Below are 6,380 nucleotides of genomic sequence, written 5' to 3' on the forward strand. Positions count from 1 at the left end.
GTGGGGGGGGGGGTCGGTTTCGTTTTGGTTTGTTGTGTTTATTTCTTCTTTTACGTACAAAATTTGTTTTCGCCCCATATAACGACATGGGACCATTGTGAAAGAGGTGCTCGAAGGAAAAATGTGGGGCAGGAGAGCCTTGGGGAAACAAAGAGTAACTTGGAGGGACTACATAATTTTTCTATGGCAGAATGTTTAACGGCAGCTCTCGACCGTGAAGGATGGAGTGTGAATACACGTCAACCTCTGAGTCATAGATGACAGCTCCAGGTATCCAGGTATGTAAGCTAGATCCCCGTCTCTAGCAGGGCTCGGCTATAACAGGGACATCACGTCGGTCCCGCCGGTCCTGTTAGAGCCAGACACCGCTGTAGAAGTGAGTACAAGGATGTGTGTTGGTTTGTGTGTCCGTCTATGTGTGTATGAATAACACAAACATACAAGCATACGCACAAACTCAAGGAAACGAGTCGACACCTGCGTGTGCAGTTTTCTGGGAATAATATATTGTTTATTCGAGATGACAAAGCAAGCAATAAGAAGAGGCGGCTACAGCCGAGAGTATTGTGCTGTGGAGATGACTAACTACATGAGGCGGCTACAGCCGAGAGTATTGTGCTGTGGAGATGACTAACTACATGAGGCGGCTACAGCCGAGAGTATTGTGCTGTGGAGATGACTAACTACATGAGGCGGCTACAGCCGAGAGTATTGTGCTGTGGAGATGATTAACTACATGAGGCGGCTACAGCCGAGAGTATTGTGCTGTTGAGATGACTAACTGCATGAGGCGGCTTCAGTCGAGAATATTGTGCTGTGGAGATGACCAACTTCATGAATAGCAGTGCTGGGCGGCGAGGTTCCCTATTCTTGCAAGCTAAGAATCGTAGGAATCGACTCCGAATCCAATTACTAACTTTCTAATTATGTGATTTTTTTTTCGATGGTTACCCGGTTGGCTCCGGACATCTTCGGGATTTAGGATGGCCTTGATTTTGGAACACTACAAATCATCAACTTTTATTTTTCAAAAATAAATTCTAAAACAAAAAAGGAGAAGATTTTTAATAATTAAGGTAACTGGTGACCGTTGGTTTACGTAAAAAGGAGTCGACACTTTTCTTCCGTAGAATTAATCGTGGGAACCGGTTCCGGTTTCGATTCTTCGCCCAGCTCTAAGAATAGGCACATATTGCTGCCTCAGAAGTACAAAGTTCTATCTGCTCTGTACATAAAGTGCGGTCAAAAACTCGTGGTGCAACTTATTTTCAAATATCTCCTCAACTATCCAGCATAGGTTCTCCACTTTTTGCAAGGTGACTTGTATCAATTTGTCTGAACAGATCAACATTTTTGTAAACACCTGCAAGCTGTATTCTAGAAACTTCCTTAATAAATACTAATAAAAAATCCAAGTGGGTGGTTTCTACAGATTTTTCAATGTTTACAGTAGGGGCAATATTGCTTTTAACAGCAAGTCCGTCATGTTTTTCTAATCGGGGCATTATGCTTATTGAACGCATGTTTTGAAAGCCATATTAGTGCAAAATATGTGTTTACTATAAAAATAAATTCTTGAAACAAGTTTTGCAAGTAAAACATGTCTTTGATGAGCTGTGACGTAGGCAATATGCGTAATCAAAATGTGTGTGAGAAGCGGGAAGTGCTGTGAACAATTCCATTTTACGTGTGACAGAGCTTTCGAGTATTTTATGTAAATTAATGAAAAAAAAGTATTTTAACCTAGCCCCAATTGTTCTAAAAAATGTATTTACTTAAGACAAATTGATACAAACTGCTATGCAAAGTATGGACGACATTGATTCACCCGTTAAAGAGACATTTAAAGATATGTTGCACCACGAATTTTTTGGCCGCACTATAGTTTTGAGGAACTTGACGTCAAAAAGTGTGAGTTTCACATCATTTCAAGCTTTTTTTCGTTTGCAATTCTTTGAATTTCTTGATAGCAACTCCAAATGATCTTACGATTTTGATAGAACAGACACAACCTATATTATTTCTGACGTCATGGTCTAATTAACTCAAACCGGCCCAAAATGTCAGACAGAACTTTGTCATTCTGAGATAACAATATGTGTCACGACACGGTGGAATCAGACGCTCGTCAATTTTTGGGCATGTGAAGTTTTTTTTGTATCATCTGAAAGCTAAATCATTTGCCTTGCTTTCAATGAACAAAATACCCACCTATCTCAAAGAGAAGTCAAGATAGGTAGGGTCGCCTGGTTTCAGTGGTAGAATTAGCGAGAAAATGGCCGCCAACGTTTGGCAACTTCAATAGCTTGAGAGTTTTTGAAAACGTAAAAAAGAAATATTATATTGTGTGACTTTAATCAAGGTTTTTCCAGTAAAATTCACATGGAAATATATTTTACAAGGACGTGCATAACAGCTGTTGAGCGCCCCTAAAAATTCGATGAAAATTGCCAAACTGACGGAAAAATGCCTGTTTCTTCGATTTCATTATTTCGTCGAGCGTCTGATTTCACCAGGATGAATTGTAACAAAATAACAATTATCATTATCATTATTATCATTATCTTTTTTATTATTATTATTATTATCATTATCATTATCATTATCATTATCATTATTATTATTATTATTATTATTATTATTATTATTATTATTATTATTATTATTAGAAAAGTGTCTCATTCTTTTTTTAACAAATATTAAATACATTTTATGTCCTGTATTTTTTCTACCCTTTCTTTCAACATTTAAAATTTGACATCAAAAACATTTTTCGTGCCTCTTTTATTGCCAACATTTAAAATGAAGCCTCCAAAAATTATTTCTTGAGCACAAGCAAACTATATCACAGATTAAGAAACAACAATTTTGTAAAGATCTAATTCAAAACTGTTGGCTCTGTAGCCTTCATTTGACCAGCTGGCCGAAGATTGTGTGCAGGACTAAAAGACACGCCTACAAGAGTCTTAAACCCTCAATGACCACGTGACTGACACATTTGGCACAACAATTTAAGACATTGATCATATCTAAAAATAGTTCACCATTCCGCACCATGATTCAGAGTTTTCCATCAGACTAGAACCTACTATCTAGAAATAGATCCATGAGAAATCTTTCTGAAAATAAGAGCTCTTAAAGAAGAATCTAGTCTATCTGTTTGACATATTATTTTCACATACTGGGTGGTTGGCGGGTTTGACATATTGGGTGGTTGGCTGGTGCTCTGGTGTGGTTTGCTTCTTCTTTCCTATCAAACATCTATCGTCCTTATCTCCTCTTCTTCTTTTTTATGTTTGTTACTCTCTTGTAACAGCTCTAATCTTCTAGCGCTCCTGTGGCCTTATGCCGTTGCAAGCGCCGTAAAACCTCTATTAAAACTAAAGTAAATATTTCGACGTTCCTCTTTGAATATCTGCATCCTTTGTTTGACATTTTAATCAAGCCGGGGTCTAGAGGGTTACCCTTTCTTTATACAGATATCCCAATGCATGCAAGCCACTTCATTTATCAAAATAAAGCTCAATAAATGGAACAATATATCAATATAATAACTTAAGCTAATTTAAAAAAGAAAGTACATGTAGTATTAAAACAAGTCAGAAAACTACTCATAACAAAGACAAGTCAAAAACATGTCAAATAACATTACCAAAGGCAAACCTGTAGAATCTAATGTCAGATCACAAATGATAGCCCAGTTTAGCCTGTACAGTACATGTTAGGTGAATTCTAAAAGCAAAAGCATGTCGGTCTGAACAGAACATGCCACATCACAAATCATAGCCTAGGTTATCCAGAACAATAGTCTACACGTTTGGTGAATTATCATAGCAAAATCAAGTCTGAATATTACATGTTTAATAAATTCTAATAACAAAAAAAAAGTCTGAACATTACATGCTAGGTGAATTCCCATAGCAAAAACAAGTCTGAAGAATAAATGTTTTGTGAATTCTCATATAAAAAAACAAGGCTGAACATTCATGTTTGGTGAATTCTCATGGCAAAAGCAAGTATGTCGGAACATTGCATGTCACATCACAAATCATAGCCTAGGTCTCAAGAAACAGAGCGGTGGTGGGGGGTCACTGGGGTGTGTCCTTGAGCAAGATACGACAACCCTAGCTCAAGAAACAGAGCGGTGCTGCACAGTATGGCGACCAGCAATGACTTGTTTATGAAACTGTTCTGTATTGGTGTACTCTTGTGTAATTTATGGCAATGTTTGATTTCGGGTATGCATTTATGTATCCATTTATGTACGTTTGTGTTTATAATTATGTGTTTGTGAATGTATGTATTTTTGTATGAATTTATGTATGCATTTATGTATGCATTTATGTACGTTTTGTCGTGTATTCAGAAATGTACGTATTTATATTTAAATTTATGTATTTGTCAAGCGACACCTAGGAATCAGGTGCTCGTCAATTTTTAGGCATATGGAGTTATTGGTATCAAGGGAAGGAGTTACCTCCCTGGCCTAGTGTTTCGATTCGAGAGAACGGGGAGCCGGGGAACAGTCACTGTACTTTTTAAATTCAGAAAAAAAAGAAAAAAACAAACCGTTCAGGGAACAGCGACTCTCTGCTGACCGAATACTTCGTCATGATGGTATCGATTAAGGTATCGATACACCTGCGGCCTGGCCCGCCAAAAAACTAATTTACAAACCCTGAAAACTACGTTCAATCGTAAAAGTAATATCAAATTCGGAATCAGCTTCTCAAAAGTTACAAAACATCTTGAGTGTGACTCTTTTTCATACTGGATTTAGAAGATAAAGAAAAAAGTAGTGTTTTTATCCCAAAGAGGACAGACAACACAACATTCACACAAACACACACATACACACACACACACACACACACACACACTCACACACAAACGCACACACTCACGCACACACACATACACACTGCCACAAAATATATACACACCCATGTGACCAACATTTAGCTGTATTCCTTTCTCCCTTGTTCTGCTTTGCTTGCTAATCTGACAATGATTAGTGATGTAATCTTCAGCCTTTTGTACTATGAGAATTCACCAAACATGTATTGGAAAGGCTTGTTTTAGCTTTTAGAATTCACTAAATATGTATTGTTCAGACTCGTTTTTGCCATGAGAATTCACCAAACATGTATTGGAAAGGCTTGTTTTAGCTTTTAGAATTCACTAAATATGTATTGTTCAGGCTTGTTTGTGCTATGAGTATGAGAATTCACCCAACATTTATTCTTCAGACTTGTTTTTGCTATGAGAATTGATTAAACATGTATTGTTCAGACTTGAGTTTTTCTATGAGAATTGATTAAACATGTATTGTTCAGACTTGAGTTTTTGCTATGAGAATTGATTAAACATGTATTGTTCAAACTTGAGTTTTTGCTATGAGAATTGATTAAACATGTATTGTCCAGACTTGAGTTTTTCTATGAGAATTGATTAAACATGTATTGTTCAGACTTGAGTTTTTGCTATGAGAATTGATTAAACATGTATTGTTCAGACTTGAGTTTTGCTATGAGAATTCACCAAACCTGTATTGTTCAGACTTGTTTCTTGATCTGGGGTTGTCGTGTCTTGCTCAAGGACACACCGCAGTGACCCCCCACCACCGCTCTGTTTCTTGAGCTAGTGTTGTCGTGTCGTGTCTTGCTCAAGGACACACTGCAGTGACCCCCCTCCTGAACCACGTGTCACCGACATTGACTTGATTGACAGTACTTGGGAGTCTCAACTTACGTCTGTTTGAAACATCCCACTCGTATTTGACTGCAACCGTTCCTTATAAATTATTACAAATCGTACTAGTGAAACAACAGATCGGTCAAACGCAAGATTTTAGAGTTTTCATTTTGAATAAAACGATTAACTCACCCCCCCCCCCTCTCAAAAAAAGAAAAAAGAAAAAAAGAAAGAAAGAAAGGAATAAAACAGAAACAAACATTCTGTATTCTTCTTTTAAAATTAGCAATTCGTGTGCAGAAAACATTATTATACACGAAACACTTAACAATTTTTTTTCAATGGCGTAAAGGGGGGGGGGGTGAGAGGGATAGAGAGAGAGCAGTAATGGATGTAAGCTGTAAATAATGTAACATTGGCATTTATAATAATGTAAACAAACTTTTTAACAATAGAAGACGTGTTGATGTCATCGAGTTAAGGCGTAGAGATCTCGCTCTAGAAATACTCGTAGACTGACACATGGAAATAACATAAAATGTGTCAAAATGTATCAAATGTATCACATGTATCAAATGTGCCCATTGTGTCCAATGTACCGAAATGTATCCAATGTCTAAACTGTATCAAATTAACTATATTATGAAATGTGTCAATAAAGGTTTCAAATGTGTCAAATATAACAA

Source organism: Aplysia californica, unplaced genomic scaffold (assembly GCF_000002075.1).
Source record: "Aplysia californica isolate F4 #8 unplaced genomic scaffold, AplCal3.0 scaffold01085, whole genome shotgun sequence".
NCBI classification, from domain to species: Eukaryota; Metazoa; Mollusca; class Gastropoda; order Aplysiida; family Aplysiidae; genus Aplysia; species Aplysia californica.